Here is an 11,120-nt window from a genome sequence, read left to right on the forward strand (position 1 = left end):
CCACTAAAACAAAATTAGTTTGTACTTGTATAGGCAATAATTTGCATTATTAACAGTTTTATACAACTTCTACAATTGTAAGACAGCTTAAAGACAATAAATAACAAACATAGACCAGTGCACTAGAGAGAAGACTCAGTTTTTTTCCTGTTTCAAAAATTTTCAGTTTTTCCTGACACTGGTATAATGAAGGAAGATGGAATGAGTAGAGGAAATGATATTGGTTAAGTGTCTTCTTATCCAGTAATTATGCATAAGTTGTGTATGAATTATTTAATTGAATCAAAATAATGATCCAATGATAACGCTTACACAGTAGGTTAAATAAGATGATACTCAAAAATGTATATGAGATCACAAAGCTTGCAAACAGCTGATCTAAAATTTGTACTCAGGACTGACTGGTCCCAAATTTGTTCACTTTCTCGCTGCATATTTCAATGCAAGGTATATGAAATTCTATTTGAGTCAGATGTGGAATATGGGCCTTAATCAACATAGAATGACAAGGTGGATGATTTGTACTTGACTGATAGGCATTTTCAGTCATTCAGTTAATGGGATTATTTGTGTTAAATTACCTCCTGAAGACTTGGTGTTGTTACTCTTGTATGGCATGGAATACCTGCACATGTGATTGGGAGAAAGTGAACCTGAGAAAGTAGAAGAGTAAACTCCCTTGACTAAATCACAAGTTGTTCATTTTATTTTTTTAGAGTCATTGATTAAACACCCAGAGAAATGAACAGCTTCACCTCTGTGACCATCTTCTTCCTCACGGGGTTTTCTGATGTTCGGGAGATCCAGATCTTACACGCTGTGTTGTTTTTGCTGATTTACCTGGCAGCTGTACTGGGGAATGTTCTCATCATCACCCTCACAAGCAAGGATCATCGGCTCCACATCCCTATGTATTTCTTCCTGAAGAACTTGTCCTTTTTGGATCTCTGCCTCATTTCCATCACTGTTCCCAAATCCATCGCAAACTCTCTGGCTAATCACACCACCATCTCATTTCTCGGCTGTGTTTCACAGGTATTTTTCTTCATCCTCTCAGCCACTACAGAAGTATCTCTACTCACAGCGATGTCTTATGACCGCTACGTTGCCATCTGCCACCCACTGAGGTATGAAGTCCTCATGAGCCATGGAGCCTGTGTGCAGATGGCAGCTTCCTGATGGGTCAGTGGAGTTCTCAACGCAATTCTGCACACAGCTTCTACCTTCTCCATACCTGTGTGTGGGTCTCCTGAAGTTCATCAGTTCTTCTGTGATGTTCCACAACTGCTCTCCCTCGCCTGTTCTTATAATACTGTAGAATTAGTAGTCATTGGGCTCAGCCTGATGTTAGATTTTGGCTGTTTTGTGTTTATTGATATCTCTTACATTCACATCTTCTCCACTATTCTGAGAATCGCATGCAGAGAAGGCAGGTGTAGAGCTTTCTCCACATGCTTGCCTCACCTCACTGTTGTGACTCGCTTTCTCTTTTCTGTTTGTTTTTTTTTTTTTTTTGCCTATTTACGACGCTTACCCAAAGCTCCATCACCCTTGGATTTGCCGGTGTCAGTATTCTATACTATGGTGCCACCCACCATGAATCCCGTCATCTACAGTCTGAGAAATAAGGATATGAAGATGGCATTAAAGAAACTGTTAAAGAGTAGGCATTGCCCTTCAAATTAGGAGGGTTAATGTCACATATATCATGATCTTTCAATCACTGACAGAATTGTCTGAACAATCTGGTTGCATAGTCTGAAAATAATATCGGATATTTAAAGTAAGAATTTCTGTGAAAACTCTGGTCGTACTCATTGAATTGCTACTAACAGGCACTATCACTAGATCAAGTGAATGGAAAAACCAGTAGTTCCATTTGTAATTGGGCAGACACATGCTGACCTTATATTTATCATCTTAATTGTGAAACAAACGTAGAAAACAGCAGTTGTTTTCCAGGTAATTCCAACTCATGGCAACCACATTTATGAAGAGTAGAACTGTGCATAGGGTTTTCAAGGCTGTGGCCTTTCGGAAGCAGATCTCTGGCCTTTCTTCAGAGGCCTCGTGGTAGGTTTAAATCATCAGTCTTTCAATTAGTAGTCGAGTACTTAATCATCTATCCTACCTAGGGATTCCTTATAGGGAAAATTTTGTATGTGACAAATACTTCATGACTTTTGGGTATACAACTCACTTATGGTCGTAAGATTATCTCTCCATTCTTAATCTAGTATTGTATTTGCTGCTCCAGTACACTGGGCCATGAGATTACCTTTACCTAGGTTTCTCCAGACTAGTTCAGTTGGTCCACTTAGATGCTTTCTTAGCACCCTTTACCTCTCCATCATAGCATTTATCTTAGTTGTAATTTAAGATTTATTTCCATAAGTACTTGTTATTTTTACTTCATTACACTATGGGGTCCTTGTGGACAGGTGCTGTATCTCCCGTGCCTAGCTTACTGTGTGGCCTAGAGTAGAAATAAGTGGGTGTTTATTTATCATATGGATTAATGGACAATACCCACATTGTTTTCTGGTCCCACAAAATTTTTGTTTATAATCCATTGCCTTTGGAATAAATAAGAAGTAAAAAAAAAAATTTTTTTTTTTTTTTTAGTCTAGTGTATGATCTGTATACTCGTAAGGGATTGACTTCTTATTTATTCCAAAGGCAATGGATTATAATCATTCTTTTGCAGTAGTTATGGACTTACGCAAATATATAGTTTACATGATCAGAAACTGTATTTTTCACATGGACAAAGAACTAGTGGGTTTGTTCAATATAGAGAGAAAAAGCATTTATGTTATTGAACAGATATGTATGCATTTTGTGGAAAAAATATTCACATGAGAGTAAAATATACTGGCTCATGTTCAGGCAGTTGCTGTTGTTAGGTGCTGTCGAGTCAGTTCCGACTCATCGCAACCCTATGCACAACAGAAGGAAACACTGCCTGGTCCTGAGCCATCCTTACAACCATTGTTATTCTTGAGCTCACTGTTGCAGCCACTGTGTCAATCCACCTCATTGAGGGTCCTCCTCTTTTCTGCTGACCCTGTACTTTGCCAAGCATGATGTCCTTCTTCTGGGACTGATCCTTCCAGACATTTCCAAAGTATGTAAGACTCAGTCTCATCATCCTTACTTCTAAGGAGCATTCTGGTTGTACTTCTTCCAAGACACATTTGTTCGTTCTTTTGGCAGTCCATGGTATATTCAATATTCTTCCCCAACACCACAATTCAAAGGCATCAGCTCTTCACTCTTCCTTACTCGTTGTCCAGCTTTCACATGTTCAGGCAGTTGGAATGTATCATATAAGTGCATGTTGTGTAGAAAATGAACTGAGCCCATCTACTGCAAGAAGATCCATTTGTTCTACTTATATTTCCCTACGTTAGAATTTTCTAAGCTTAGACTTGAGTGTTTCTTTCAGCCAAAACAAAATAAAATTTAATTATGCATCTGTTGAAATTGTTGGAGATTTGCATTGGCAGAGTACTTTTCCTAGAAACATGAACGTCTGCAGTCTTGCATGTGGTAGGCAGGATGATACCAAAGATGTGCACGTCCTAATTTGCAGAACCGGTGAACATGTTATCTTACCAGGACAAAAGGGCTTTGCTGATGTTATTAAGGTTAAGGACTTTGACATGGAAAATTATCCTGTATTATCTGTGGGACCAATCTAATCACATAAACCATTTAAAGGAGGGGAACTTTTGCAACAGAAGTTGGAAAACCAGCTAGATGGCAGAGTGAGAGGGATGCGACCAGCCATTACTGCCTTTGAAGATTGCAGAAGGTAGCCATGATTCAAGAAATACATACGTCCCCTTGAACCTGGAAAATTCATGTACGGAATATTTTCAGAAATGAATGCAGCCCATCGATAACTTGCTTTTAACCTAGTGAGACTCAAGTCAAATTTCTGATCTACAGAACTGTAGGAGTATAAATTTGTTATATAAAACCACTAAATCCCTGGTACTTTGTTACTGCAGCAATAGAAAACAAATACAGTGCTCAAAATTCAGGGCTTCATTATAAACCTATCACATTTGAGCTGCTGTGCATTTCGGAGAAATCAGAGGAGAAGAGAGAAACATTGTTATATTATTACTGAAACTCTCAAAATTCTCATTACTGTCAAAATGCATAAATTTTGGCATCTTCAAAACAGTCAGTACTACTCAGCAATGGAAGTGAAATATCTGCATCTATGCAAAAATGGGGATAAGTCTCACAAATACAAAACTGAGAAAAATAAACTGGACACAGAAGACTATAATTTGTAGGATGCCATTTATTTTATATTAAGATAAAAACAGACCCTATGCTGCCTGAAGTATGGGATAGGAGTCACCACAGGGTTTGTAACTAAAAAGAAGCATAGAAGGGGATTCTGGGGTGCTGCATTATCCTCCTTCTCGATCTGGGTGCTGGTAACGTGGATATAGGCAGCTTATAAAAATACATCCAGGTGTATTCATATAATATGTGAAAGCTTCTGTTTCTAATATATAGATCAATATTTTAATCAAGGAAGAAAGATCCTACGGTACTGCGGAAGGCATTAAATCCTACCTCTTAGGGACAAACCTGAAAGAGGAGAGGAGGGTGTTTTCTCATATGTGTGAATGAAGAGCTACCCCTAGCCTTAGAAAACCAAAAATCAAAACAAACCTATTGCCAAATCAAGTTGATATCGACTCATAGCAACCCTCTAGGACAATAGGGTTCACGAGGCTGTAAGTCTTTATGGAAGCATACTACCACATGTTTCTCCCCTCAAGCAGCTTGTGGGTTCATACCACTGACCTTTCAGTTAGCAGCCAAGCATTTAACCACTGCACCACCAGGGATCCTTAGCCTTAGAAAAGCCTACCATAATTAGGATACTACAGGTTACAGAAAGTATAATCAGGAAAAACTGCTCTCAAACAACAAATATTTCAGTGGTACTCAGGTTGGGTTAAATACTAGGGGATAATGGGCAAGCTAAATATTGATGGTAAATTGATTTCCTACTATACTTTACATTAACTTTGATGTGTTATTCACAGATTTTTTTATTTAAATAAATCAGTGTACTAAGATATTCTTTGAATATGGAAACTTCCAGAATAACACTTACACTTACTACCCCCAAGTATATGTTATTTGCATTAATAAGGTGCTCGTGTAATTGTACATATAAATTTTTTTTGGTATATTAATTTATTGACTCCAACACTCTCAATGTAAAAATATGATTTCTAATTCCATATATAATAACTGATTTTATCAACCCTCTTTTCAGTCTAAGAATCGTAGGAGCAATATTATGATATCAGGGATTAGTTGAGTATATTGCTAGGGGGTCACTGGACAACGGATGTCTTGCCAAACACACTATCAGCTGGAATGTATCTTTATCATTATGGGTAATGGCACTGCAACTTATATCTGCTTACTTGCAAGGAAAAAAAAACACAGACTTTAAGTACCAGGTGGCTAAATTATTTACGTTTTTGTGCCAACTAAGAAGAGGAGAACCAAAAAAATAAATTTGGGAAGAAGAAATTTGTAATGTACAAAGATTTTGACAAACTATATTTTAGTTTTTTTTTATATTAAGTTCTAGGACATGATCAGGTGAAAAGAAAAAAAATATCAAGGACTTAGGTGAGAAATGCTTCATGATAGTTATATGTGGAGGATGCAACCAATATAGAGAAAAATGGCAGCCAAAGAGGTTTTTCTGGTAGATGGAATACTCTTATTTAACGTTTGGAGGGTAAAGAAGAGTCATGTGGGGTGATTTTTGCTGCATTATAGGAGGGAAATACAATGTGATAACCAGAGAAGCCAAATGCATAATACCAGATTGGAAAGACTGAAAGTGATTCAGTGTGAATTAAACTGGTGTTGTTTATGAAGGAGTGGATGGTAACAAAAATTAGGGAAGCAGGGCTTAGATCTTGTATAAAGTTTTGAAGAAAAATAATTTTCAAATAAGAACTCTTCACCCAGTAAAGCTGTCATTCAAAAATAAGGGCGAAATCAAGGATCCCAAATAAACAAAAGTTGTAGGAATTTATAACCACCAGAACTGGTCTGCAAGAATTACTTAAGGGAGTTATTTCAGATGAAAAAGAAGGGACACTGGACAGATAATTGAATCAGTCCATGGGAAAGAAGAGAGAAATCTCTAATGAAGGTAATGACATGAAAAAACATAAGGATGAGTTGTCTGGTCTTTCCAGGGGGTGAACTTAGTATTAGTTAAGTCCCACAAGCAACAACATCAAATAAGTACAAAATAAGTACAAACTCAAGCTAAGGAACACAGAATGTATAATGATGTAATTGGTGTTACAACAACAAAAAGGGGGGTAGGAAGAGCAAAATAGCGTAGAGTTTTAGTATACTAACATTAAAACTTACTCATAGTTCCTATGTTAAATACAGGCATCAAGTTAAAATAAGTTGGTGCAATTGTAAGTTGTTAAACGTAATATTTGTGGTAACCACTAAGGAAATAGTTACAAAACATACACAGAGGGAAGAAGGAAGAAATTAAAAAGACTGGACACAAAAAGGAGTCTAAAGAAAAAAAATAACAGAAGTATGGGAATTGTGGGACAAAGAAGACACAAGACACACAAAACGATTAGCAAAAGGAATGAAGTAGGTCCTTTATTTTCAGTATTTAGCTTAAATGTAAGTGGTTTAAATTCTCCTTCAAAAGGCAGAGAGTGGTAGAATGAATAAAAAACATGATCCATCCTTATGCTGTCTACAAGAAACACATCTTAGGCCTAAAGACACAAACAGACTGAAAGTGAAAGAATGGAAAAGAATATGCCATGTAACTAATAACCATAAGAAAGTAGGGATGGCCATACTGATATCAGACAAAATAGATTTTATATCAATATCTATTCTAAGAGATGAGAAAGTACATTTCCTAATAATAAAAGAATAAATTTTTTTTAATATAAGACATAATAATTATAAATATTTGTTCTCAACATCAGAGCTATAAAATATATGAAACTAGTACTGAAAGATCTGAAAGAAATAACAGACAACTCCACCGCAATAGTTGGAGACTTCAACATACCACTTCCAATATATTTAAAAAGAATTTAGTAAGGACATAGAGGACTTCAACAATACTATAAACCAATTAGACCTAATGGACATATATAGAACTCTACATCCAACACCAGAACAAAACACATTTTTCTTCTGAGCACATGGGAGATTCTCTGAAATTAATTGTATGGTAGGCCACAAAATAAACCTCAACAAGCTTTTAAAAAATTGGAATTATAAAAATGTATCTCCTCTGTGCACTAAGGAATAATATTATAAATTAATAACAGAAGGAAAACTATGAAACACACAAATTCATGGAAATAAACAATGCTCTACTAAACAACAATTGGATCAGGGAAGAAATTGAGAGATAAATAAATAATAATAAAATACCTGGAGTTAAGTGAAATGAAAACACAACAACCTAAAACTTATGGGATGCAATGAAAGCAGTCCTCAGAGAGAAATCAATAGCAATAAATGCTTACATTAATAAAGAGGAAAGACCTGAAATAAATAATCTAACTTTACAACTGGATGAACTAGAGAAAGAAGAGCAAGTTAAACCTAGAACTACTAAAAGAAAGGAATTAAAAAAGATCAGAGCAAAAATAAATGTAATCAAAAACAGAAAAACAATAGATTCAATCTAACCAGAAGTTGTTTCTCTGAAATGATCAATAAAATTGACAAAACTTTATCTATATTGACATAGAAAAAAAAATGATGCAAAAAACCAAAATAAGAAAAGGGAGACATTAGAACTGATCTAATAGAAATAAAAAGAATTATGACAAAATACTTTGAACCTGCATGCCAAAAATTAGATAATATAGAGGAAAGTGACAAATTACTAGAAACATAAAAACTACCTAAACTGATTCATGAGGACATAGAAAATTTCAACAGACCCATTATAAGTGAAGAGATTGAATCAGTAATCAAAACTGTTCCTCCAAGAAAGAAAAAAAAAAGGTCCTGGGCCAGATAGATTCCCTGGGGAATTTGACCAAACATTTAGAGAACAATTGACACCAATCCTGTTTAAGCTCTTCAAAAACAATAGAGAAAAAAGAAGGGGGGGAAAAAAAGCCATTGCTGTAGAGTCGATTCCGACTCATAGCTACCATATAGGACAGAATAGACTAGCAACATCAAGGGGTCAACTCAAACACGAAGAAAGCCAAAGTTGTTAAAAAGAAAGAAAAGATCATAATGAATGTCCAAAGAGACTCAGAAACTTACTCTAAAAAGTAGAGTAACTAAGGCAAAGGAAGAAATGACCACATAAAAGAACTGAATAGAAGATATCAAAGGACAGCTCCAAAAGAAAAGTATTATAATGAAATGTGGAAAGACCTGGAGTTATAAAGCCAAAAGAGAAGAACAATCTCGGCATTTCTCAATGTGAAAGCTGAAGAGAAAATTCAAGCCTCAAGTTGAAACATTGAAGGATTCTATGAGCAAAATATTAAATGACACAGAAAGCATGAAAAGAAGATGGAAGAAATACACAGTCACTGTACCAAGAAGAAGATATTCAACCATTTCAGGAGCTAGCATATGATCAAGAACCCATGGTGTTGAAAGGAGAAGTCCAAGATTAACCTAAAGCATTGGTAAAAATTAGGATCCGGGAATAGAGGGAATAACAATTGAGATGTTTAAACCAACAGATGCAATGGTGGAAATGCTCACTTGTCTAAGCCAAGAAATTTGGAAGACAGCTACCTGGCCAACCAGCTGGAAGAGATCTATATGTGTGCCCATTCCAAAGACAGGTGGTCCAACAGAATGCGGGAATTACTGAACAATGTCATTAATACCACACACAAGTAAAATTATGCTGAGATAATTCAAAAATGGTTACAGCAGAACTTCAGAAACTCAAGCCAGATTCAGAAGAGGATCAGAAACGAAAGATATCATTGCTGATGTCAGATGTATCTTGGCTGAACGAGAATACCAGAAAGATGTTTACCTGTGCTTTATTAACTACACAAAGGCATTTGACTGTTTGGATCATAATAAATTATGGATAACATTGAGAAGAATGAGAATTCCAGAACACTTAATTGCATTAACGTAGAGCTTGTATATAGACCAAGAGTCAGTCATTTGAACAGAACAGGGGGATACGGCATGGTTTAAAATCAGAAAAAGCCTGTGTAAGGGTTATATCCTTTCACCATGCTTCCTCAATCTGAATGCTGAGAAAATAATCCGAGGAGTTGGAAAATATGAAGAGCTCAACATCAGGATTGAAGGAAGACTCATTAACAACCTGTGAAATGCAGATGACATAAGCTTGCTTGCTGAAATCTAAGAGGACTTGAAACACCTACTGATGAAGATCAAAGACTACAGCCTTCAGTATGGATTACACCTCAACATAAAGAAAACAAAAATTTTCACAATTGGATCAATAAGCAACATTATGATAAAATGAGAAAATATTGAAGTTGTCAAGAATTTCATTTTACTTGGATCTACACCCACGGTAGCAGCATTCAAGAAATCAAATAATGTATTGGGCAAACCTGCTGCAAAAGACCTCTTTAAAGTGTTGTAAAGCTAAGATGTCACTTTGAGGACTAAGGTGCACTTAACCCAAGTCATGGTATTTTCAGTTGTGACATTGAATTGATGCATTTGAATTATGGGATTGAAAAAGAACATTGAATATACCATGGACTGCCAGAAAAACAAACCAATCTGTCTTGGCAGAAATACAGCCAGAATGTTCTTTAGTAGCAAGAATGGCAAGACTGTCTCACATACTTTGGGCATGTTATCAACAGGAACCAGTCCCTTTCTAAGGACATCATGTGTGGTAAAGTAGAGCGTCAGCAAAAAGAGGAAGACCCTCGACAAGATGGATTAACACAATGGCTGGCAACAATGGGCTCAAACACAGAAATGAGTGTGAGGATGATACAAGAACTGGCAGTGTTGCATTCTGTTGTACAAAGGGTGGCTAGGAGCCAGAACCGACTCGAAGGCACCTAACAACAACAACAAAGGACTTGAATAGACATTTCAGCAACGAGTATATTCAAATGGACAAAAAACTCATGAATAAATACTCTGTATATTTAGCCGTCAAAGAGATGTAATTCAAAACCATGAGAGACCATTCCACTTTAATTATGATAAATCCAAAATCAAACCCGTTGCCATCAAGTCGATTCTGACTCATAGCAACCCTACAGGACAGGGTAAAACTTCCCCATAAGGTTTCCAAGACTGTAAATTTTTATGGAAGCTGACTGACACATCTTTCTGCCATGGAGCAACTGGTAGGTTTGAACGATCAACATTTTGTTAGCAGCCACGCATTTAACCACTGCGCCACCAGGGCACCTCAAGTAGGATGGCTAAAATAATTTAAATGGAAAATAACAAATGTTTCTCAGGATGCAGGGAAATTGGAATCTTTATCCATTTCTGGTGGAAATGGAATATGGTACAGCCATTCTGGAAAACAGTGTGGCAGGTCCTCCAAAAACCTAAAATAGAACTACCATATGACCCAGCAACCCCACTACCAGTAATAGACCTGAGACTAGAAAGCAGTGACATGAACTGACATATGTCCACCAATGTTCATTACAGCACTATTCATAAAAGCCAAAATTTGGAAACAACCTAAATGCCCATCAATGGACAAATGGGTAAATAAAATGTGGTACGAACATATACTGAAATACTTCTCATTCAGAAAGAGAAAAGAAGTCCAGGTACATGCTACAACATGGATGGAGCTTGAGGACATTATGCTGAGTGAAATAAATCAAGCCAAAGTGACAAATATTGTGTTATTTTATTTATATAAAAAGATAAGAACAGGTAAATGTATAGATACAAAAGTTTATTAGTGGTTACCAGGAGCAAAAGGGAAGGGAAAAGGGAAGTTATTGCATAGAGAGCACTGAGATTCTATGATGTGTTGAGTGACATAAATCAGAAGGTATGGGGCAGGGCTCTTTGTATCAGAATGAATAATTGCAATACTCACTGGT

The 11,120-nt window shown here is 36.3% G+C and overlaps 1 pseudogene; it reads left to right on the top strand.

The window, feature by feature from the left end:
* Positions 1-741: 741 nt before the first annotated feature.
* On the top strand, positions 742-1,686 carry LOC126068645 (olfactory receptor 14A16-like; annotated as a pseudogene).
* Positions 1,687-11,120: the final 9,434 nt, after the last annotated feature.

The sequence above is a fragment of the Elephas maximus genome, chromosome 2, assembly GCF_024166365.1.
Source record: "Elephas maximus indicus isolate mEleMax1 chromosome 2, mEleMax1 primary haplotype, whole genome shotgun sequence".
In the NCBI taxonomy this organism is placed as follows: Eukaryota; Metazoa; Chordata; class Mammalia; order Proboscidea; family Elephantidae; genus Elephas; species Elephas maximus.